The sequence below is a fragment of the Pogona vitticeps genome, chromosome 1 (assembly GCF_051106095.1).
Source record: "Pogona vitticeps strain Pit_001003342236 chromosome 1, PviZW2.1, whole genome shotgun sequence".
In the NCBI taxonomy this organism is placed as follows: Eukaryota; Metazoa; Chordata; class Lepidosauria; order Squamata; family Agamidae; genus Pogona; species Pogona vitticeps.
Window position 1 is genome coordinate 277,582,729 of NC_135783.1, and position 26,890 is coordinate 277,609,618.

The 26,890-nt window shown below is 37.6% G+C and overlaps 1 protein-coding gene across 4 annotated transcripts in view; it reads right to left on the reverse strand.

The window, feature by feature from the left end:
• Positions 1–26,890, reverse strand: part of NELL1 (neural EGFL like 1) — a 670,736-nt gene that overhangs the window by 300,071 nt on the left and 343,775 nt on the right. The window lies entirely within an intron of this gene.

Genomic DNA, 26,890 nt, shown 5'->3' on the forward strand with positions numbered 1-26,890 from the left:
GTTTCATTTTTATAACAAAATAGAATGTTCATTTTGAGTTGTTACAGGTAAGACACAAACTTGGATTCCTAGTCAGACAAAACATCAGAATTATATTGGTTATTGAGTGAACTCCCCTTGGAGTTCCATGTGTCTCCTTACCATTAAAGTAATATACATGTCATTCCAAATTGCTTAACCAGCAAATAAGCTAATTATCTGCGAGTTAAGGAACTCCCTTTCTCAATGTCTTTTTAAAAGAACAAATGTAAAATAGATCTGTGTTCTTGCAATTTGCCTGTATTTTAAGAATCTGAACTTCTAGCAAGCTTTCACAGCTCAGTCATATGTTTGACAGAGCAAATATCAGAGGCACAGATTCCTCTATGAAGGAAATGGTGGACTCCTTTCGAGAAATACCAGACTTGTAACAACATCAAAAGACCAATCCCATTATCTTACTTGAATAGTTAGTAATGATCATGTGCTATCAAGTCAATTTTCAATTATAGCAACCCTTTTCAGGTTTTTCCAGGTAAAGAAAACAGGGAAGTGGTTGACCATTCTCTTTTTCTAGAGGCATCCTGGGACTGTGCAGTTTGTCGGGGCCACAAAGGCTGCCTCTACTTTCAGAAGGCATCGTTTGAGTTTTATTATTATACGGTCAAAGACCCGAAAGTTCAAAGATAAAAACATTATATAAGATATACAGAATAAGTAAGCTGTTAGAACATATTTACAAGCAATCAAGGCAATATATACTAAGCAAGTAGCAAAGATAAAAGTTAACGGAAACCTAACTGGGAATATACAGATTGAACAAGGAACAAGACAGGGCTGCCCACTATCCCCCCTACTATTTATTTTAGTACTGGAAATACTTAACAAGCAGATCAGAGACAACAAAGCAATTAAAAGACTCAGGATTAGAGGAGAAGAATTTAAGCTACAAGCGTATGCAGATGACTTAGCGATAATACTAGAAAACCCTTTGGAAAATCTTGAAGGGTTATTGGAAGTTATAGAAGATTTCGGACAGGTGGCCGGATTTAAAGTAAACTATCAAAAAACCAAATTCATGACAAAAAACATAAAGAAAGAAGATGTTCAAAAATTAGCACAGAACTCAAATTTTGAGGTGGTGAAAAAAATTAAATATTTAGGAGTGATTATTTCCAAAAAAGCAAGCAATTTAATGAAAGAGTACTACTTAGCAATGCAGAAAGAAATTCAGAAAAATCTGGAGGATTGGAGCAAACTACAACTCACATTTATGGGAAGAATATCAGCAATAAAAATGATGATCTTACCTAAACTCCTATTCCTATTTCAAAATCTCCCAATACTATTGAATTTTAAATACTTCAAGGATTTGGACAGATTAACATCAATTTTTTTATGGAAATCTAAGAAGCCAAGAATAAAACTTAAACTGTTACAAGATTTGAAAGAAAGGGGGGGAGTGGGCTTGCCGAACTGGTTATTATATTATAAGGCCTCAGCGATGACCTGGATTAAAGAATGGATAACTTTAGAAAATCAAAGACTTCTGAAACTAGAGGGACACGATTTAAAGATGGGATGGCACGCATATGTATGGTATGGGAAATATAGGGAACACTCACAGTTTGGAGAACACATTATCAGGAAGGCCCTAGGGATGGTATGGCAAAAATTTCAAACACAAACTTATGAGAAAATCCCATTGTGGGTGGCACCCATGGAAGCATTTACATTAAAAACCCTGAACCAGAAAGGAATGCTAACTACATATGAAAACCTGTTAACTAATGAGCAGAAGATAAAGGACAAACAAGAGCTTGAAAAAATGGGTATAGCTGTTGATTGGTGGTCAATGGCAAAATTAGAATCAAGATATAAAAAAGATAGGATGGTGGGTTTCTTTGAGGGTAAAGTACAAGTGGATAGATTGTGGATATACACGGACAAAAAATAATCAAAAAAATGTATACATATTTAGTAGAATATGATTTAGAGGATGAAAGGGTGAAAGAGACAATGGTAAAATGGGCAAAAAATTTTGGATACAGTGTGGATCTTGATGATTGGACTAAGATGTGGAAAGAAAGCTATAAGATGCTGAAACCAGCAAATCTTCGAGAAAATATCCTTAAAATGTTTTATAGATGGCATTACACACCTGTAAGACTAGCAAAAATATCAGAGGGCAGCAGCAATATATGCTGGAAGTGTAAAAAGAATGCAGGAACTTATTATCATATGTGGTGGACATGCAAAAAGGTCAAAAATTACTGGACACAGGTATGGGATGTAGCAAAAGAAATTACTCAGCAGAAATTAGATATAAAACCTGAAATGGCATTATTGAATGTCATATCAGGCATTAATGATAATAAATTGAAGCTTTGTATTATATATATACTCACAGCAGCTAGACTACTCTGGGCCCAAAAATGGAAAACTGAAGAGGTACCAATGATAGAAGAGCTATTAAAGAAGTTATGGGACATACTGTAGCATAACTGGACACCCTATCAGAAGCACTACGGGAACAACCAAGAGACTATGTAAAACAAAGCTGGGAACTAATATATTCTTGGGCCCAGAAGAAGACAGGAGTGTAGGGCAAAGTTTATGATGTATGTATATCTACTTAGCACATACTGGAAATGAAATTGGGGGAGCAGATAGGTTTACGAAGCTGGAGTCTCGGACTCCAAAGGGCGGTGGGGTTAGTTTTAGGGGTTAATCCTTTTTCCTTTTCTTTTTTCTTTTTCTTTGTTTTCTTGTCTCTATTTGCTTTGTTTGCATTTCTGTGCGAATAATTAAAAAAAGAGAACATATTAACAGTATAAAACTTGAGTCATTAATTGTCTTAATATAACATTTCACAAATTCTTAAAACTGAGAACAAAAACTTAGCCACTGACTGTGTTATTAATTGGTTCTCTCCGGACAGCAGAAACTTCAGGTAGTTTGTGGGAGGTATATTAGTACATTTACACATTATCGGGTAGAGATAACAGATATGTTCAGACCTATATAAGCTACATTCTAGAATGGTGTGTGCCAAGGACTCAACTGTTTCTTCCCCACAGGGGCATATCCTTTTTCTGTAAGGAATGTTATTAAAGCGCCCTTTTAACGAGGCTGAGGGAAAGCAATTAAACCTAGCCCTTGAGAAGACAAAATGATACCTTGGTACTGTGATTTGATATAGATAATTTGCTAACTTGGGGAAGTTAAAATTTAAACCAAAGTACATTGGTGAGCAGGTCCTGTCTGCACATGCTAGTAAATACTGGAGATCTATGTCTTTAACGTGCTAGTAAATACTAGTAAATAGTAAATACTGGAGATCTATGTCTTTAACGTGTTGTACAAGCATTGACTTGGTACTGTCATAAGGCTGACTCAGAAAGAAGTCCATGGAGAAGCCTAAAAGATGTAATTTGTCAGTAAATCCCTTATGCAATATTAGTCAGAAACTGGTTGGGGTTTGTTGGACACCAGTTCCTTTATTACTAATATTGCCATGAGCTGGCAAAGGCATTTCTGTAAATAGTGTAAATACCCACTGGTTGTGGGAGCATATACCACCTTCAACCAGAATCGGAATGCATACAGCCAAGCTTGACATTCCACTGACTGAAGGCCAGCCTCCAAATGCAAGGCAGCTGAAGAGACGCATGGCGAATAGGAGTTGCAGCGAATTTGACAGAACACTTTTAACTGAGGGATTGAAACCATTTATCCAAATTGCAACACCATACAGGAGCTGCACAAGAATTTTATACTTAACTATCTGTAGAGCAGCAGGGATGAACTGCCCACCCTGGACATGGTGGTATCATCTAAGAACTTTGCTTGTATTATTAGCCACCTGCACTGCTACTTGTCTATGGTGAGACCAGGAGAAGTTAATTGTTGGTTTCTTGAAGTTAATTGTTAATAGGTTGTTCCTGCAGTGACTCATAAATGCACATAGAATTCGTTTAAGACCAACTTCTGATAGTGACATAACTGCGTCATCTGCGTATAGTAGTAGGGGCACGTTGATTTTAGCCAATTTCGGGGGGTGAAATTCAGGAGCTGAGCAGCTTTTAGGAAGGTCATTTAGGTACAGATTAAATAATGTAGGCGCCAGAATACAACCTTGGCAGACCCCTCTCTCTGCCTGAATAGGGTTTGATAAGATTCCCATCAACTCCACATCTTATCCTAATTGTGGTCTGTTGGTAGAGGCTTCTGATAAGATATAATAGCCTCTTATCAATCGAGGAAGAGTAGAGTTTTTCCCATAAATTTCCTCTGGGTATTGAGTCAAAGGCACACTTTAAATTTATGAAAGCTGAAAACAGGCCATTCCCGTGACAGCCCATATACTTCTCTGCAAGGTGATTCAGTGCTATACAGTGGTCAAAGGTGGAGTGGCTCTTCCTTTAAACCAGCCTGTTCATTCCCTAAGATATCCTCCTCCTCAATCCATGTGATTAATTTATTATTATGATATCTAGCGTAAAGCTTGCCCACTATTGACAGAAGGCTAACTGGCTAATTTGAAGGTTTGTCTTTGTTCCCCTTCTTATAGATTGGTATCAGTATTGCCTCTAACCAGGAATTTGCCCAGTGTTATTAATGAATGTAAATAGATGAGATAAAAATAGACCATCTACATTGCTCTTTAAAGATTATCTTGGTATTAGATGGCTCCCAGTGTCTTCCCTGATTTTAGGCAAGTTATTAATGGCCTTATTTCATTTTCAGTTACTTGGTCCCAGTTTGGCAATTTGGTTTGGTCTAGGGATATGATGTTAACAATTTGTGAGGGTTTAGTTTCCTCAAATATTTGGGTGAAATACCGTTTCCATATATTCGCCAGGATACTACATCAAGCTGATCCTGTTTGGGTGCTAGAGCTCCAAAGACCAAGGCCCAGAATAGCTTAGAATCTTTGTTTAGCACAGAGTCTATCAAGATGTTCCATTGTTTTTGACATTTTTCTTTTTCTTGGCAATCAGGGTATTATATTGGTTTTTAACTACATAGTACTCCTGGGGGAGAACTGCCAGATTCTTCTTCCTATACTACATGTATATTTCTCTAAGTTAGTTTTTTTAAGGGAGCATTCCTTATCAAACCATTTAGGAGTGTACCTTCCCGGTTGTTTATGGGTGTGAGATTGTTTGGGGTTTAGAACAGATTGTATTGTTAAAACTAGGGAGTTGTAGTTTGTCACAATGAAAGCCAAAGTAGGTTTCATAGGTGCTGTTAGTAAGTTTCTTAATTTCTCACTGGGAGGAGATTTGAAGAAACTGGAGACTTTTACATTAATTCATCTGTCTAAATTAGATGTTTGTATCACATTGAATTGTGGTGCTGGAGGAGACTCTTGAGAGTCCCCTGGACTGCAAAGAGAACAAACCTATCCATTTTGAAGGAAATCAACCCTGAGTGCTGGAAGGACAGATCCTGAAACTGAGGCTCCAATATTTTGACCATTTCCTGAAAAGAGAAGACTCCCTGGAAAAGACGCTGATGTTGGGAAAGTGTGAAGGCAAGAGGAGAAGGGGACGAAATAGGATGAGATGGTTGGACAGTGTCATCGAAGCAACCAACATGAATTTGACCCAACTCCAGGAGGCAGTGAAAGACAGGAGGGCCTGGCGTGCTCTGGTCCATGGGGTCATGAAGAGTCAGACACGACTTAACGACTAAACAACAACAAAACCATAGAGATAAGACATTGTCACCTAAATGATGTTCAGGGGGAAGATGTATTGGGTGTAGAAGTGACAAGGTTAAAAGTACGGGTAGATGATCACTATCTGTTCTATGTCTGACAGAGAATTCCTTAACCAATCTGGTTAAAGATGGTGAAATTAACACATAGTCTACCACACTGCTACCCTTCCCTGATACAAAAGTAATTCTGCACAGTTATCAAACAGTTCATTGCCATTTACAATATAAAGAGTGAGACGTTCTACCATCTGTACCAGGCATATCCCACTATAATTGATCTTCAAATCTTTTGATGTTCTATAATTCATTGGGGTGTGGTTCTCCCAGACATTGGAAGAGTAAAAGATGTCATTATTCAATATAGTTCTTGCATTCAGTTCTCCTATAAGTATCAGATATGCATTGGGGGCTATGGATTGTAAATTTGTAATATAAAGTTCCAGTTGGTTCCACATTTAAGTTATTTGATTTTTGGAAGACAATGGAGGAATATAAGCATTGATAATCAAATAAGTGCTTGACCTGGTAACAAGTAAGGTGGCCATAGCAATTTTGTCACAAGGTGGGTGCCATTTGACCCTAGCCTTCAAAGCAGAAGAGAACATAAGAGCCATCCCCGCTTTTGGGCGACCCTTTCCACTGCTAGGAACTGCGTGGTTGTTAAGCAGCAAATAGCTATTCAAACTAATATTATCAATGCCCCAGGTTTTCTGTACTGCAGTTATATCATGTAATCCTAAATAACTGAGTATTGCTGGGTCACTCTGTCTGGAGGCCCAACCAGCTATGTTCCATGAAAGGATTTTCAATAAGCAAGCCCTTAGAATTGGCGCTCTCTTTTGAGCCTTAGTCTTAACATCTGGGTATATGACAACATTTCCATACAGGTGGGTTATCAGGGGCATCCAGCTAGGTTTCATGGTGCTGGTGTTTAAGCACTCTGGCTCATTGCAATGACTACTTGGTCAGTACATTAAGTTCCAGGCTGGTCTACCCTCGTAGCTGCTATAATCCCACCGAAAATGGTTTAGATCTTTGTGCCTAGCCTGATTAAAATCAGCGTGTACATCTGCCTTAAAATTTGGTCTGTAGTTAGCAGAATAATTTGTATTTCCATACATATATGTGGGTCTCTTATAGATTCCCCCTCTTTTCTTAGCTGTTGCATATCTGTCTCGTATCAGCACTGGGATTTGTCTGCCATTGTCTCCTCCCACTTCATTGCTGTCCACTTTGGCTGTAATCATCTCTGAATTTCCGTTGAGTGGAGAGTGTGAATCTGATGATAGAATCTTTGAGATCTGTTTGATAGCTTGTCTCTTCTTCCAAACAGGTGCTTCCCCTTTCTCTGCTGGTGGCTTTTTGGCTTTCTCCCCCATTTTCAGTGTGTGCCGTTGATTTCCTTCTTTTGCAGTCACTTCTTTTGCTTTTCCATTTCCCTGCTACAGAATTATCTGGTCATCTTTGTTCCTTTGGTCACCTTGCATCACATCTAGCATTTGAAATAAGGGTTTAAAATCCATCCTTCTCCCTTTTTTGGTAAGATGTATGAAACCTTTCTTACCTTTGTTGTTTTTGTTAACCTTGCAATTTGGTTGTCTTATGGAGTTAGCTGATCTTTTGTTTTTTGAATCTTTGTCTTTCTTTTTAACTTTTGACTTCACCTGTTCTTCTCTAGTACTTCTTTTAGGTAGGTTTGGTATAGTCTCTTTGGTGATGATTTGGAGTATTAAGGCCTCATTTACTTTATCTAGATTCAGTCTGAAGGCAAAGACCTACCCTGATTCGTCTGTGTAACATAAGAAAGTAGCTCTTCATAGGAAAGGCTAGCAATTTTCTGGATGGTGTTAGATGATAAATTAAAGTTTTCATCAGCTTCTGCCCACAAGGAGACATTTGGTTTTCCACTGTGTCCAATAGGATAATCTGTCGGTGAAATAACCCTTTCCTTCATTAAATCAACCAAACATCCAAACAGGTATTTTGTATCCTTTACTGAGTATTTCCAAGATAATATTTTGAGGGAAGTGAATACCTCCTTCCAGTAGGTTTGGAGCTTGATTACTTTGAGACTTATTGTGTGTAGCCAGCTTTGGTGTCTGTAGTTCCTTGGCTGTACTCTCATCAAAGATAGGGAACTTTGTTAGATATTCAGCTTGGGTGTTATTGTGTTCAGCGGACACTTCTACAAGGGTAGCCATTTTGCATGGAGTGGATGTAAAGTATTCCATTCTGAGCCTGCCAAAGTCATCACTTGAAAATCTGTTCAAGTGACTTCGTTCCAGGAGATGTCCCTGATCAGTGACCATATTTGGTAAATCAATTATTGGGCTACATGGCCCTTCTTTGCAATCTGATTTTTGTCTCCAGGTATAGTCTGTCATCTTAGCTTGCCTCCTCCTTCTTTGTGCTCTGTTATCACTCTTGCTACTCTGAGGTTTGTCCTTTATTAAATGATCTGAAATTTCAGTATAGTTGCACTTCTTTCTAAGTTCAGTAATGGGGGTAATGGACATTGGAGTACATCTCAGCACCTGTTGCAGCACTGAGGGAATAAAATTAAGTAATTAAAATAGGCTCTTCTATTCTCTGTACTTTCTCCATAGGTTCTGGTTAAAGATGCAGATATCTGCGTTATATTGGTGAGAAGCAGAGAGTGGAGGTGTGGAATCAGTTAACGGAGCTAAGGGTTAGCAACTCAGAATCGTATTATTATTTTAGTGGTTTGTAGTTGACGTCTGGTTAATTCTTTAAAATGATACATTCTTCAACAGGCAGAGTTTAAAAACTGATAATGCACAAATAGTTCCTTAAGAGCATCACATCAGAGTTTCTTGCAGGAATACTTAATAACAAGGAAATACAATAATCATTTAACATCCCAGCAGCCGGCACCTTGACTTCTTGTCTGATGTTATCTTGCGTATGTGTGAGGGAGCCTATTGGTTGTAAAATACTGCTCAGTTCTCAGACACTGGGTGTACCCTGCAGCACAAACTCCTCTTCCATTCTCTAACCTTGTTGTCAGCAGAGAAGCTCTCTCATAATTAAAAAATTCTCAAAGGATTTACCTATCATCACCAGCTTATAACTCTAAATCTCTCCGAGCTTCATCTCAACACTGCCAAATGCTAAGCCAGAAGGTATCGTGGAGAGTCTGACTCCCAAACTCCACAGCCAGATACCTAAATCTCTGAGTCAGCTACTTGAATAATTTACACAGTAAGTATGCACTAAGAGAGCATTATTTTCTTTTGTTATGTGACATAATGAAACAGACTTTCTCATTTGGTCTCAGGATATTTAAACAGTAAGCTGAAAAACCTGAAACACAGGAATGTTAAGGAGCATCATCAGAGGCCAGGCCAGGAACTATTTTAAAAATGACATAAGAAAAAGACCTCAAGCCCTTAACAGGAGGAAGCCCTGTTCAAACTGAGGTGACTTAGAATTTATCCACCTGCAGAGATCAACTTGATCTCTATTCCATTACCAACTTTAAATGCCTGAATTGTTTCCATTCAAGAGTGCTATATTTGAGATTATGTGGGTCAACACTCACACTTTCTTGGAGAAACTTACTTGTAACAGCTGTTTCTCGCATGCATATTACTACCTGACACCTTGGTCACAGAGTCTTCAAAAGCAGAGAGGTAGCAATGAATCAGCTAACAAACACTTAAGTAAACTGAAATCTTTTATGTGATCCTAATGTTGTAAAGTCTACGTAATCTGAATTTGCTACGATGGCAGACACATTTCTACTCTTCCTAATCTACCCCCATTCTCTACAGTTTCTTTCCCACAGGTCCCTTAAACCATACTGTGGGTGGGGCCAGTTCCCTCAATTTTCCTTTGATCAGTTCACCCCTCTCCAGGCCAGGGACAAAAGTGATCTTTGCCAGGTGAGCCATCTGCCTCTGTTTCATTTTAGTTACACCTGGGGCAGATTTAAACAGGTGGCAATGAAGAATCCCTGCTTTAAAATTTACCTGAAGGCATTTTTAGTACTACAGATGGCTTCTGTTTAGAAATGCATTTATTTTCCAGCTGTGTTTGACCTTCCTTGAACATAAACTGTAAATGCATGAAATACCATCAATTATGTATGTCTTATGTTTTTTAATCACACCAGTATGAAAATACAGCATTCATATTATTGTATATTATATACAGTACTAGGTATGACGGATTGAATAAAATTGTCCCGGGATATTTGATAGAGTCATATTAGACTGAACAGATAAAACATAAATTCAGTACTAACTTCAATATTATTTCACCTACTGTGTAGCAGCAGGAATGGGGGAAAGGTTTTGCCTCTATGCTGGCGTAATTCCAACATACATTTACAGTGGAAAGTATGTGAGCTATCATGAACACTACTGTCTTATGGATGCCGTTCAGTAAAGAAGGAGCTAGAGCCACTAAGAAAACCGCACTATAATAGCCACCAAGCAGCTGAGAATGATTTTTGATCAGTAAACCACTTGGGCTGAATGTGAAATAGTAGCTTGGAGGCAGAAGATGACATCCAATTATAAATACTTTGAGCTATCAAATCCCCTTATCTTGGTGGTTACTGAATGATGATCCCCCTGAAAAATGTGTAAAAACTGCCAACACATTACAGACAAATGGCACGGAAATGTATCCTGCTTCTCCCTCATATCATGGTGCTCTATGGCCACTTGGGCACAACTATATGCTTATCCTGCACCACTTCCTACTTAAAAAAATTAAGAAGTAGCTTTCATGTCTTTGCTTCAAAAGGTTTTGTCCCCCAAAAAATGTACAGTGGGGTCTCTACTTAAGAACATCCCTACTTAAGAACAATTCGACTTAAGAACAACTCCATTTGCTAAATTTTGCTTCTACTTGAGAACAGAAATCCAAGATAAGAACAGGAAAAAAAAACCTTTCCTGCTCTTTTTTTAACCTTAGGTCATCTTAGGTTAAAAAAAATTCTCCCCCTAGTGGAAGAGTATGTATTAACCAGCTTTGCATTAGTTCCTATGGGAACTAATGCTTCAATGTATGAACGCACCTCTACATAACAAAAAAACAGCCAGAACGGATTAATTGGTTTTCAGTCCATTCCTATGGGAAATTTTGCTTCAACTTAAGAACGTTTCAACTTAAGAACACCATTCCAAAACAGATTAAGTTCTTAAGTAGAGGTTCCACTGTAGTTTCTATGGACGGAAAAGAGCAGATACGGATTAAATGGTTTTCAATGCATTCCTATGGGAAATGCAGATTCAGCATAAGAACTTTTCAACTTGAGAACCACCTTCCAATACGGATTAAGTTCTTAAGTAGAGACCCCACTGTATAACAATTGTGAAGCAGGGTAGGAAGGTACAAAACGTATCAGGATAAAATAAGGAGGCGGTAGAAAGAAGAAGAGGATTGTATTAGAACTACAGAGCTGGAAGGGACCCTATGGGTCATCAAGTCCAGCCCCTATCAAAGCGGTACCATGGGGAATTGGATTCCCAGCCTCTGGCTCTGCAGCCAGATAATTAAACCACTGAACTATTCAGCAGTTCATACTCATCTAAAAATTAATCTAACAAGCTCCCGTGCCCATCTGAAATTACAGAAATAAATCTGAGAACACAAATCATGACAGTAAGAAGAATCAGATACAGTGGACCCTCGACTTACAGAATTAATCCATATTGGAACAGTGGCTGCAGATCGAAAAGTCTGTAGGTCGAGGCTCCATTGACCTACAATGCACTGAAAACCGATTAATCTGTAACCAGCCATTTTTGTTCCATTCTGGGGGTTTTTCCGATCTGTAGGTCGTTTCGCTGGCTGCAAGTCTAACCTAAATTTTGCGAGAAGTCTGTAACTTGAAAAGTCTTTAAGTGGAGCCGTCTGTAAGTCAAGGATCCACTGTACTATGCAAGTAACATATTTAACTACCAGGTACTTTTACCAAAAAAGGGATGGTGGCACTGCGAGCTAAACCGCAGAAGCCTCTGGGCTGCAAGTTTGAAAGACCAGCAGTTTGAATCCACGTGTCAGAGTGAGCTCCCATCGCTTGTCCCAGATCCTGCCAACATAGCAGTTCAAAAGCATGTAAAAATGTGAGTAGATAAATAGGTACCACCACGGTGGGAAGGTAATGGCGTTACGTCTAGTTACGCTGGCCACGTAACCACGGAAGATTATCTACGGAAAAAAATGCTGGCTCTATGGCCTGGAAACGGGGATGAGCACCATCCCCTAGAGTCAGACATGACTGGACTAAATGTCAAGGAGAACCTTTACCTTTTATCCTTTACCAAAGAAAAAGTTCCCTAGGTTTACACAGCATAAGAAAAAAAATATATACATTTCTTTGTAGTACCACAGTATACACATTCACTTAAGCATAATGTGTTTTTCACAACAATCAAAATGCAAGCATAAAGAAGTTAGAGGTACATGGTGCTCACTTCCAACTCACATCAGCTGCTGTGAAAACTCTAGCTTAAAAGCCCTATACTACAAAGGGGGGAAATTGAGCTTTAAAAAGGACAACTGAAGGTTAAAAAATTTCAGCTTATACTAGTAGCCTTTCCAGTCATACACAGAGTTTTCTGTTCCTTACCTGTAAGGCGCATAGCCTGAATTCTAGATATTCTGCTCACCCGCAACTAGAGAAATAGGCACAAGGAGATTCACACATGAATCAATAACCAGTGGTAGAGTTCCGGAAAGGGCAAAACAGAGAGCAATCATGAGACACTCCAAAAACGGAGATCACATCCAATGATGCCAAGTATTGTTGTTTTGCCACCAAGTGACTATCAGGGCTATGAGGTATATCTTGTTTTAAGCTACTGTATTTAGGTATGGAAATTTGATATAAATTAGATGGGTTTTTCCACGGGTTCTTATTCCATTCATTTGTACATTCTGTTTGCTTTCAGTTTTTGGGCCTGCACTAAAACAAGACTCAGCATATTGGTGAGTCTTGATATCTTTTTTTTTTTTTTTTGGTGGTATCAAGTGGTAAAGTTTCTAATCCATAAGAGGAATTCTTCCACTAAGCTGCAGGACCTTATTTATAAAAATATTGTGCAAGCTGTAAAAAAAAAAAAAAGAGGCTAATTTTGGCTGAAATCTTGTTGCTTAGTTGAATAAATTGCACTAAAGTAGGTCTATTGAATCCATGGGGATTTGTTGAGTAAATTCCTTCATAAGTTCCATTGATTCACAAAGGCCTACTCTAGTTGTGAATTATCCCACCAAACAACAGGATTTGAGCCTCTGTTTTGCTAATTCCTTAGCATACATACTAGAATGTAAATCCAATGAACTAAGTGAGGATCCTTCTGAGTAAATTTGCATAGGTTTTGTCTATATGACAGGAAATTCTGTAGATTTTTTGCCTAGATCAATAATTTTCTGTCTCAGTCTTTCACATATTCTTATTCCTTAACATTATCATACCCTTTTCACTATGCAATGGTGAGAGGCTTTCTTTTAACAAAATAATTTTACAAAAATACATTCAGGTCAAGGGAGAAGAACTGATGGTTAAAACTTCATTGCTCACTAGAAATGTGCTAAATTAGATGTCCATGACAGAAAAAATTCCAGTTAACAGTGTTACCATAGATCTACAAACCACGTAGTGGTATACATCAGTCTGACTATAATGGAACTCAAATTGTGATTCATGTGTGTGGATTGCTTGTCGTATTTGAAATATTAGAGCCTGTCTTCTAATCTAATGGGGTGATAAAAACACATAATTTATGTTTTTTCTCTAGGACTGTGAAGTAGTTTGCTTTTCTTATAAAAAGGTATACTTATGGTCTTTAAAATAAAACTTGACACAACATAATGATCCTTCACATATCACTAACTTCCATCTGCATAAGTCAGTTTGCCATAATAACAAGGAGTCACTAGGGCTAAAGCTCTTCAGCGAGAATCACCACATCTTAGTGCATAGTTCAGTCTGGCATGGTGCATGACTGCATTTTTTTTTTTTTTTGACGGGCCTAAGATACTTCATTAATATGTATGCTGGCAATATTTGTTATCTTGATATTTTGCTGTTTATTGCAACAATAACTGGAAACTTGCAGTAGGTGTATATTCCCCATGTGCCTAAAATTTGAAAGGGTAAATTAAAAACAACATGTTTATCAGAGCATATCTGACTGAGTAAAACAGCTATCTTTTCTCCGCTGTCATAGAGAGCCTTATCAGCACATCAATGAAAGCACTCTTATTGAGCGATAAGCTTATCACTTGACAGCTATCACTCTCACACAAACCTGACCTTCTTATGAGAAGAAAGAAGTTGTTAACAAAAACTGAAAGACAATACAGCAAGATTGGGATTCAGCCTTGCAAACTGACACAGCTCCACCGAGGTTACCAAAAGTATGCAAATACTACCTGACAATTTGGTTCTTTCATCTGTTATGAATTAAGTGAATCAAAATGGACTTTAGAATCAACAAGCGCAGCTCCTCAAAGTACCATCTTTCATTTCCAACAAAACCATCCTTGCCTGTTTGAACTTCCAAGCCTTTCAGCCTTACCAATGTAAATCCTCTTGGTAACCTTTCTGACTAGTACCACCCACATCTTATTTGAAGAAAATTATATTCTGGGTTAATCTGGGGTACACATTTTCTTAGTTGGGCTTCAAGGTCCTACCATGTGCTTCAGTTTACTCAGTCCTTGACTTTCCTATTTCCCAATCCTAAACCGTTTCTTGTGTCTTTTTACAGGCTACTTGATTGTGACCTCCTGCTTGCTTTATTCTGTATTAGTTGCTATACCTGGATGGTCTTCCCATTTTCTGATTTTGGCTCTCAACCATACATCAGTGAGAGCGTGGTGGACTTTGCTTCACTGGAAATTTTTAAATAGGTTTGTTGGCCATCTAACATGGACATTCACTTATGGATTGCTACATCTGCATCTTCCTATGGGGAAAAACCCTTGCAACTTACTGATTGCTACTCACACTCAAACAAGATAAACTCTTTTAACAGAAATGGTTTCTCACCATTCACCAGTGCCTTTCAAAACCTATTTTCATCAAGCTTATAGTTGAAGACTAAAAATAAATTTATTTTAACAAAACATACAATTTTCACTGTTTCAGAGCAGAGTGCCCATCTTTATTTCTCTGATACTTAAATGCGTGTCACTTAAATTGATAAACAGAGTGAAAGCAAACATAAAATTCTGAAATTAAGAGACAGCTGCTTCAAGAAAGACTAGAAATAGCTTCACACGGGGGGTGGGTTTTTTATTACATTCATAAACTATGCCCTAAGACATTAAATGTCCTACAAACAAATACATACCAGATTAGAACATGAGCAGGCCAGACAAAACTTTGAAAACAAGAGGTTTTATGATTTACAACAGACCAGGATTTGGATATGAAACAAGTGCACGTTTTATACAGAAAGAAAAGAAAGTCATACACACATTTTGTGATCCATTAAGCAAAGCAAAACTGAGCAAAATAACAACTGAAATCCCATCTAATAAATACTAGATATACTGTACATGTTTCAACAAAAACAACCTGCACTAAGAAATTAAGTAGGAAGAGTGGATTTCCTACTGTTGTAAACCTGTAAGTGAGAAAGCATCTTTGTCATGTACATGTCTTTTGCAGAAATTCAGGGTTTCTTGGCTCATACCAGCCTGAAAGGCAAAGGAAAATTCACATTTGGATTGCACAATATCATACATCTATAAAATCTTCTGGATGGGAAAAATAGAAAGATTAAGAGGAAATTTGGGGTTAAACCTAATGAGGCTTGTATTAGTCCCAACTAGAGTTGACTCACTGTATCAATGGGACAAGTGTTAACCTAAAGAGCTCCAATTCCTCAATGAGTCTACTCATGTTAAAAATAACCATTATGTCTAGCCCTCTGGAACAAAAATAACAATGGTGATGCCCAAGGAGGCTGAATTTTGTATGCTTAGCCAGCTATGTTAAGCGTTTGGCAGCAGATTTTTTAATACTATGTTCATGTCTTTAATATAAAAAGTGGGGCTTTAAGCATTAGATTTTAATATATATAATCAACCAGTTAACATGAGTGGAAATGGTGCCATGTTTAAACATCAAGTAATAAATAAGCACTCTGTGTTTTCAACGGAAAAAGAGAAGGTGGTTTATTTTTTTTTAATCCTCTGTGAATTGCTGCAGAAGTTTGATAAATGCATTAATGGAAAACATTCATGGCCCTATAAATATTTTTGAATTATTTCCCACTTTTGCTTCTATAGGGAATACTGGAAAACATTTACGTAAGTAGTTTCACGGTTAAAACTAAATTATTTTTAAAACACACACTTAGAATTTATAATAATGATATTTAGAGACCAGAATATGTAAACAATATGAAAAACATTAGAACAGAAATACTGTGAGAAAGTAAGTTTTGCTTGAACGGGGATCTTACTCATCAGCTCAAACATTCCAGATGAATAAGGATTGCTGAGGTAAGTTCACCTGATTACCAATGTGGATATTATGGTGGCACGGATACAGATAACCATAATCTTTACTTGTATTTCATTCTATCATGATTATTTTAATTTTGATATAAAATGTTAGCTATTGGATGCACAAACTCTTGCATGAGTTTATTGGGAGGGAATTGACTGAATACGCATTAGAAAGTGTATCCAACTACAGACATCTATCATTATGTCATTACTCTCAGTTGGATTTTTGTTCACAGACAATTAGTAGAACTTATCAAGCATAATTATTTGCAGCTGGAATAGGCTGTATATGGATGAATTCTACAGCACCACAAGAACAAGCAAAACATTTCAAACACACAGCTGTTGTACACATTCAAACATGTCAAGGCGACACAGCAAGACTCACAAAATTCAAAGCAAATTTCCCTTGCAAAATGCAAAGATCCATCACTTGGCCACTAAAGAACAGTGTGAAATCAAAACCATAAAGTACAAAACATAGAAAGTGAATGAATGGTTGAATGACTAACCAAATGTTCACTGGGTCATATCATTACTTTTTAAAATTAGAAGTGCAGAAGTAAATATTAGCCTATGCTAACTATTCAAAAAATGAGTTATTTTAAGTATCCCAAGATATGTCATAGTCTTTCTTATAAGTTTTTGGAGAGTATGCGGAGCAAAAAAAGAAACAGCTTAAACATTCCTATGGTAAAAGTAAAAAACTATGTAGTATTATTAAAATACAACTGATAAATTACTTCAGCACCAAAATAAGATTTTGCAAGACAGTGTTTTTCAGTTCTCCCTCCAAAAATACTGGCTATTTTTACAAATCTTTGTTAAATTTTTTTAAAAAAATTAAGTTGCTAATGGAGGGATTGTCTGTGACTTTGTGCTCAATTAATCTGACCTGTTGCGTTGTAACCATCCAGCAAGGCTGACCCCATCCCCAGAATTTTGCAAGGGTGCCAAAGGCTTTTTATATCAAATGTAACAGTCCTGCTCTCATTTCTTTTTAAATTTAGGACAGATGTGGGTTTTCCAGCATGATAGTTATAGACAGTGCATTTCAAAAACAATTGTTATACGTGCTTTCAATTTATGATCAAAGGCAGGGAGCTTCAGTATCATTCCACAATACTCATTTCTTGCAGTATTATTCGGTACTTTGTGCACACTTTATTCAGTTCTTGCTGAATAGTTTTCTTTCCCTTTTAGCTAAATTATTTCTCTTTTTTAACCAGGAGATATGAGTAAGAGTAACAGAAGCAAAAAAAAAATACACATTCCAAATGTAAGCAACAAATGTAAACCAATGTTACCCCTATCAGACCTATTGAAATCAGTAGAACTTTAACTAGCAGTGACAACCAATCCCATTTATCCAAACTGGGCTGCCTTTTTTAATTTCTAACATTTGATAGACCCCACAAAAACATGTGGAACTCCTTTCCTCTCTCTTTATTAAGTTCCACCTTGAGTACTACAGTGAAGTTTCCTTCACGTGGGTTTGACAATATATTTATTGAAATCTAATCTTGAGTATTACCTGAAGCGTTGGAAAGCTTTCTTGTTTGGTGTGGCTTTTAACACTCAGTGTTAGTACAAGTTTATTATCTGTAGTCACACATTGCATAATACCTGGAGATCTACTCTGTTGGGGGTTTTTTGTATTACATTTTTAACAGTTATTCACCAAAAAGTGTTATGGATGGATGCCAGAAATAGAAACATACCTAAGTAAAAACTGTTCATCTGATTCCAAAGAATAATCATCTTGGTCTTATTGTAAAATGTTTTTATTAAACTTCTCCTTTTTAAGCTCTGTCAGTAATATTAAAATAATTATGCCAATCCCCATTTATCTGATACTTTAGAATCTCTGTTCTTTAGTAATGAATCAGAAAGAACAATGGATTATTGTATCAAAATGAATTATTTGTTCCTATCACTTCTCTACTCAAAGCAATTATGTTAAAGTACTTACCTCTATCAGCATTTATCTTAAGAACGTTCTCTCTAGATCTATTTTTATCCCTAATAGTGGTACCATGTCTTTGTCCTTCTATCTATGTCCTACAGTATTGACTAGCTTACTCTTTCAAATCCACACAGATACAATCTTCAGATGATAAATTGTACCTGGCTACCCAAATAATTGATCCAGACTCGGTACACCCTCAGCAACCTTTTATGGCAGCATTCTGAAGGACTCTTTCCCTCCCTCGCTCTCTGAACAATTCTGAAAAAACAAAGCCAATGGTTTCTTTATTTGTTTGCTTTACCTTTACTAGAAACTCCATGGCAATTTCTAACACAAACACACCTTTGATAATAAACTAGAGGTATGATTAATTACTGCAATTTCTCATGCAAAGTTAACACATTCTGCAACTGAAACTTAGAAAGCAAGACACATTACTATCCCTGGACTAATCAACAATGATTTACCATGCTAGTTACTAAAAGAGGCATTTTATTTTTTAGATCACGGTGTATTCCTTAGGCATAATCTGAAGCGAGCTAAACTAGAAGAGTTTACAACACAAGAGGAAAAGCAAACACACTGCCATCCAACCAAGGATCATAAAAAAACCTCTCTTTTTCCACACTTCGTTCATACTCAGCAAGAAATTTTTACTTTAATTGCTTTGCTTTTGGCTATGAATATGAACCAGAAATGTAATGCTTTTCTCTTCAATAACACCCTTAAAGTTTGCTCCAGTTAAAAGTATTGCACATTCTCGTCTGTGTTCTGTTTTCCGCTCACTGCAATATTATTCTGTTTGTTATGCTAGAAACATTATTAGTTTGACACCTCCAAGTTAAAACAGCCAACAAGCCCTCCCATTTCATCTATGGGCTTCCATTATGAAAGATCCCTACCCTCCTTTGTCTTCAGTTTGTCTCCATTTTGTTGCTGCAATCAAAACAAAATGAGCCTGAGCATGATAGGTGAGTCTCCTCACTCTGGGATGGCGGGTGGGTGGGTTACCATGTGCACTGGAATATTGGAAAATCAGGGTTCCAGTTCCCATGGGGAGCACCTATGGATACTGGAAACTTTCCTGTTCAGACTCATTTCCCTCCATGTGTTCAGGCTGGTGCAAGTGATGACAGATGGGGCATGGGTAGAACACGCGCCCTGAATTCACACTGATTATTTCCTAATGTTAATTCCTGAACAAGGGTCCTGCCAGACTGCCAGTTAAATGATACTGCATATGTAAAAGCATTAAAAAATAGTCTGGATACATCAATTATATTTTGCTTCATGAATGCCTTCCATCCCACTACCACCAAAAATGTTCTATGAAGACTCCATGAAACATCTGTATGTTAAATAAAAGTACAGATTTGCCCTAATTCTCCTATATTTCCTGGAGGGAACCAGTACAGACTCATGTATGAAGTACAATTTGGCTATGAGAATTTGACCTTGGTAAAAAGCATATCCTACCCAGTCACTAATTAGCTTAACAACAAGCGACTAAAGGCACACATGACAGCCAGGAAAATGTCTTCCCTGTTCTCTGCTCCTTTTATGACTTTTCTGTTAGCAGTTCAGCCAGCAGAGCAGTTCTTATGGCAGATCACTCTGTTGGTAGGTCTCTAACATCAACCTTTCTGCCATCAGAAGTGGCTTTTGCCCAATTCTAACTCCTAAAGCCTTAACCCCTTACAGACAGCACATCTTTAGAATAGCATTACACTGTAATATAGTTACAGTGCTGGGATGGTACTTCCTAGGAAAAGTTCATATAAAGGCAATGATAGCTTCTAGTGCCATAGGGTTATATATATATTCCTGTACTTTATTCGAACATTTCCCTAATCTTTACCATGAAGCAAATTATAGCTCAAATTTCATGGAGATTCCGCATGAAATACAACTTTTTCATTAAAAAAAATCAAATACCATATAACATGCCTAGATTTAACTACAAGTAGGCAGAAAAATGGAAAGAAAAATGAACATAAAAGCATCTTCTGCCCCCTCAATACATTGAGCTTCCTTAATAACACTGTTGTCACCCACCTCCACAGAAACACATTTAGGACTATTGTAGGAGGCTATTTAATACTACATTAGGACAGTTAAGTTTATTTTAAAAGCATGAAAATGCAGGTGTATGATATTATATTAGCTTCTGAATATAAATTACCAAGAACTCAGAATACAGTATATCTGATACCAAAATCTCACATATTCATATCAATAACTCCCCCAGTCTATTTTATTAAAGAGTAAACTTCTAGATTCCAAAATCTATGGCTATAGAAATGTCTAAAATTTAAATCTGTTTGGTACATGCACTAATTCTCAAATTCATTACAGATATGTAGCCTTGTTTTCCTGATACTTTACCAAAAAAATGGGGGGGGGGGGTTAAAACAACCCAAGGAAAACAAAGCAAAGAATAAAAATCAAATCAAAACAAAACCCACAAAAACATATTTCTTCTACCTTACAATCCCTACTGTCCTATGTCCCTGTTCTTAAGTTACAAGAAAATCAGGATACTCAGTTTTAAAAGACCAAGGAAGTGTAACAAATGTTCTTGGTAATTCCCAGAATGTTTCACGTAGTCTGCAAATCTAAGATTAGCAAATATCTATTTTTCAGAATCAAGTTATCACAGCTAAGGATAGATGAGCCTGTCATTTTCCTCATATTGACCTGTCCCATTTCCACATCACTTTGTGACTAGTTTTTGACATTAGAACATGAGTGTATTTTCATGCAAATATTTCCTGACACAAACACATTTGATATAACAAAGCACAAAAAAACAATTTTTAAGAAGATTTTGTTATGACCTCTGTAATCCTGAATAGTTTAGAACCTTAATACTTGTTGGAGTGTGTCTCTCACAAAATAGCCACCTGTTCCACCCACTCCTCACAGTCCTTGATGCTAAAAATGTAACACCTAAGGAGCCTAAAGAGTGAATACTTGCATGACGAGTTTCATGCAAAAGCAGGCAAATTTTGTGCAAAAACCATTCTCAAAATGAAAGAAGTCTATTGAGAGTACCAGGAAATCTCTTGCTGTCTTCACTGGTAACAAGGAGAATGCAGCAGTTCCTCAAGATCACATATGAGGATGAAACAAATAGTAATAAAGTGCTTGTATAACATGGCACACCAGCTAAGAACAGTGAACAAAGGAGAAAAAAAATTCTAAATAAATATAAAGCAGTCACAATAGTTAAAAAAGGAAAGAAAGAAAGAAAAGATTCCATTAAAATATAAAAGATGTTTAGCTACCCCTTAGGTCAAATAACATCTCGATCTGGCATCTAACAATAAGCAAACACGAAGGGACAAACTATTCCCACATACCCCCCCCCCCACATATGTGAATGCCTGATATCCTACCCATGTATGGAGTTGACCTACTATAAACTCACCTATTTTGTTTGATTAGGCAAGGACTGGTCCAGAGGCTTATGGCTTTCAAATAAATTATTATATCTTTTTATCCTTAGCATACATCCTTTCTAAATCAGTCCTTCATCCCCTTAATAATTTTATGTCTTTCCCTCTGAGTACTTTTGACATATTTTAGTCTTCTGACTGCCTAGAGCATCTGTCCTTGTCCTCTTATTACTGAAAAATAATTATACTAGGTGAATATCTCCTTAATTTGGTCTTTAACATATTTTTTTAAAAATTACAAACATGAACAAGAAAATCCAACAATATACATACTAATCTCAGAAAAACTGCACTACATAAACAGTTTAAATCCCAACAGCACAGGGATATGAAATCTAATGTTTAGGAGCACTCTGTAGTTCACCAGGGGACATGTAATCCCTTAATCAGAGAGAAAGCTGAACTGAATTTCTCATAATTAAAATTATGTAATGTATAATTTCTGACCACCTGCAGATCTGGGGTCATAAAAAAAACTTTAGCTGTTTTAGAATGAGGTTAAAACATTTAGGAATAAGCTAATTACAGAAAATTATCTTAAAGTCAACAATAACAGCAACTTTAGATAAATGAAGTTTCCCCAAAATAAAAAGGAAGAAAAAAAACAAATTGTTTTTGCCATACAAAAGCAAAAGTGCACAAAGTGAACCTAAACTTACATATTTAGTTTGTGTCCCAGCAGAATAAGAAGAAGCCAGAAACCAGCTGTGCTGCAGCCACAGGTAAGCATGATCCCCCTGATTCTGAGGGCAGCCAAGAGCAAGGAAGGTAAATGCCCTTAACTGATGTACATTGCTTAACGCCAACAGCATAGATGGAGTGGCAGCAATAGCCTATATACTGTAGGCAAGCACCATTGCTAGTTCAAAAGGTAATACAGGTGTCATTCAAAGTGCACGAGTAAAGACCATGGAGTGCCTCTTTCCCTGCTTAGTTACTGGATTAAATTCATTTTAAAATGAAACATTACAAATGGACAATTTCTCAACTCTCTGCTGATTCGTGTGCATCTCAAATGATATGTTTATGGATAATTTCTAAAACAAGCTCAAGTGTCAATCCAAGTGCACAAAAGTGATGATCTCATTGGCAATGGCAAATCTGTGAAGAAACTGAATTAGACATAGAATGGAATAAGTATATACGCAACATTAAACCTTAGTAGTGCTTGCAGTGTAAGGTCTCCTGATTAGTCAGATCTGCAGTAAATAACAGATTTACTCATCTCCTGCATCTGAATACTTCCAATCTAGCAAATCTGATCAACTGCTGTTCTATATATGGGATATAGGGAATATATGGGATGAACCAGTATTAAAGTTTATGTGCATAAGGATAAAGGAAATTTTTATAAGTTAGTTTGGAGATAGTATTTAACCCCAGTGAAATTAAATCAAATAGATCCCAATTATTCTAGGTTATGTTGCAGAAGATGTTAGAAAATAGGTACTTACTTTCATATATGGTGGGAATGTTATTATAATAATAATCACAGGACTGAAGAGATGGAAGGAACCCTATGGATCATTGAGTCTGGTCCCTGTCAAGAAGGCACACTGGGGAATCGAACTCCCAACCTCTGGCTTTCCAACAAAAGATCTAAATCACTGAGCTAGCTAGCAACTTTTAGGGGTTATTTTTTAAAGAAATACATGAAATAACAAGGTAAATACAGTGGTGCCTCGCATAGCGAGGTTAATCCGTTCCGGATTAACCTTCGCTATAGCGAAACATCGCTAAACGGAATTAAAAAAGCCATAGAAACGCATTGAACTTCGTTCAATGCGTTCCTATGGCTTGAAAACTCACCGTTCAGCGATGTTTCTTCATAGCGCCGCCATTTTCGCGCCCTCGTTAAGCGAGGGCAGGGCGCGAAAATGCGGCGCGGACCTTCCGGCGGCCATTTTGGAACCGCCGATCAGCTGTTCTCCCCGGCTTCGTTATGCGAAGATCGCTAAGCGAATCGCTTAGCGATCTTCGCAAAGCGAAAAAACCCCATAGGGGCCATCGCTGAGCGAATGCTCCAGCGATGGCCCAGAGTGCCTCGTTAAGCGATTTCATCACTCAACGAGGCACTCGTTAAGCGAGGCACCACTGTATAAGGTTTACCCTTAAACTGCTCTCATTAATATTTGATAAGGAACAATTGAGTTGACTAATGAAATAATTTATTTCAAATTTATTAACAGAAGCAAGATTAATGGTAGCAAGGAACTGAAAAGTAAAGCATGATTTTCAATTAAATGAATGGTGTAAAGAAGTTTGGAACATAGTAGCAGAAACTCTATCTCTTTCTTCCCTCAAGACCAGAGAATGAAGAGGAAAGATTTCATTTTTACACACAAGTGTATGTGCTCCTGTCTAAAATCAGGGGTGGGGGAGAGAAACAAGTGGTCCAAATTAGCTGGGGGAGGTGGAAGATGGATGGGGAAGGGTGGGAAGCAGGTGATGGAGGCAAGGTAAGTGCAAGAGCCAATTGTGTTCTTCTCTTCCTGTCGTTTTACACTGTTCCTTCTACCAGGACCTTCATAAAGAACTTATTTTATCTATTCTCCAAAAATTCTTGGAAAGGGCAGAAAAATTTTACATCTCTGTTATTTTCTGTCAAGGTCTCCCATATCACTAATAAAAGGCCATATTTTTAGAGGTACCATAACCTAACACAGCTCCTTGATGACCTAGTGAGTTTCCCCCTGTACAACTTCTTTCAGGTTTTTCATGTATATGAGACATAGCGTGGGGAATCAAGGAACCCTGAGATGCTCCTCCGGCTAATACTCAAGGTGTTGAGCAGGAGTCCCCCAGAACCACTACCATTCACAAAGTGACCACCACACAAGGAAAATCCTAGAAGCTGACTCATTTTTTCATCAGTTCACCACTTCTCACCCAAACACAAAGCAATTGTCTGGGGTGTTTTTCAACAAGTGTGAATGGTAGTGAGCACAAGAGGGTATCCTGTAGTCCATCTTGATTCCTACCATTGGTGTTGTCAACTATATAAGCTTGGCATCCTTTCTCCTGCTGGCAATATGGGCATGATATTGCGCAGAGATACTGGGCCATTTCCTGGCTTTCTGAATTGTGGATACTAAAGCACAATATAATACATTTATAAACCAGAGGAGTTGTTGTTGTTGTTGTTGTTGTTGTTGTTGTTGTTATTTGGAAGAACTGAATTAATAAGCAACAGGATAGTAGTCCAGTGCACATCAAGGAGCCACAGTAGAGAATTGAACTCCTAATTTTTGAATATCTGAATATCTAAGCAAATAAACAATCCACTAGTAATCTGATTATATTTTAATTGTAAATAATAATCAGTTGATTCAATATATTCACGAAGGCTTTCACGGCCGGGATCTAATGGTTGTTCTGGGTTTTTTGGGCTCTTTGGCCGTGTTCTGAAGGTTGTTCTTCCTGACGTTTCACCAGTCTCTGTGGTTGCTGTCCTCTGAAGATGCCGGCCACAGAGACTGGCGAAACGTCAGGAAGAACAACCTTCAGAACACGGCCAAAGAGCCCAAAAAACCCAGAACAACCAGTTGATTCAATGTCTAATTTTCAGGCTTTGAACATTTGCATTTTCTTCCAACGGCCACCCAATACTGTGCGAACATTTTTTCTAAAGACAAAAAAGAAAGTCTGAAAAAAAGAAGATCAAGTTCATTATTAAAAATGAATAATTCCCAGAAATGGAAAATGAACTCCCAGAAGTAGAAGCTGGATTTTGGAGGGGCAGAAAAACTAGAGACAAAATTGCTAACATGTGCTGGATTATGCAGAAAGCCAGAGAGTTCCGGAAAAACATCTACTTCTGCTTCACTGACTACGCAAAAGCCTTTGACCTTGTGGACCACAGCAAACTATGGCAACTTCTTAAAGAAATGGGAGTGCCTGACCACCTTATCTATCTCCTGAGAAATCTATATGTGGGACAAGAAGCAACAGTTAGATTGGATATGGAACAACAATTAGAACAGGATGAACAACTGATTGGTTCAAAATTGGGAAAGGAGTACGACAAGGCTGTATATTGTCTCCCTGCTTATTTAACTTACAGTCATGGCCAAAAATATTGGCACCCTTACAATTCTGTCACAAAATGCAACCCTTCTCTCAGAGAATTGTTGCAGTTGCAAATGTTTTGCAAAAATGCAGCCTGCAAACGGTCAATGAACTCTACCCAACCACAAGGACCGGTGATCACTGCACACAAAAGACTAGCTAACGACACCCACGAATCACAGTGACATCTCCCCCCCTTTTCACAACAATACACTGATAACAAAAAATACCCTGATCACCATAATCACCCAATCTCTTGAAATGGACAAAAAGCTGATCCCACAGCTACAAATACTCAACTACACCAGAACACAAAGTTCTAATTCCTGTTCTCTGAAGATGGCAGCCACAGAGACTGGTGAAACATTAGGAAGAAAAACCTTCAGAACACGGCCAAACAGCCCAGAAAACCTACAACCACCATTGGATCCTAGCTGTGAAAGCCTTCGAGAATACATTAACTTTATCTTCTCTTTTGTTTTCAGACTTTCTTTTATACCTTTAGATACACCTCTGACATGGTTTTCCCCCTATTCTGATCTCATCAATAGAGGTCATTTTTAATTCCAGTCTGATCTGGTGATGTAAATACAGTTTAAAAATGCAAAACATTCTACAAATCTCATGCTTAAAAGACTTTAGAATCCCTTGTGTGTGTTGAATCTAGGGCACCTGAGTAATTTCCAAATCTAGATATTTCTCCTGATTACATGCTTCCCTTTTATGTGTTATGGTTAAGCATTCAGTGATTCACTTATCAAAATGTTGAGGGGGAAAAAGTATGGACTTGAATCATAAACTGCTTATTTCTTCTATTCACAGAAGGGGCTCAATTCATAATCTAGCACTATCACTGCACTAAGAACACCAGAACAGTCTTGCTGGATCAGGACAATGGCCCAGCCTACGTAGACCTGCTTTTCTTCTCCCCTTGACTACAAAATCACCTAAAGCAGGCTGAGAGAATGGAGAAATTCAATTATCTTCCATTTCCTTTCCCCTCTGCATAAATCAAATTTAAGGAAGCTCTCCCAAATTTCAAAGAGCAGTTTTTTTAAAATAAATAAATGTAGAGCTGTAGAGAGGTCTGAAACAGCAAAGCAAAAGTGGTGAAGAATGCATTCCCATATTTCTGCTAGCAGCAGTATCTGATGAACAGGGTTCTGCTCATAAGAGGTGCGGATCAAAGCAC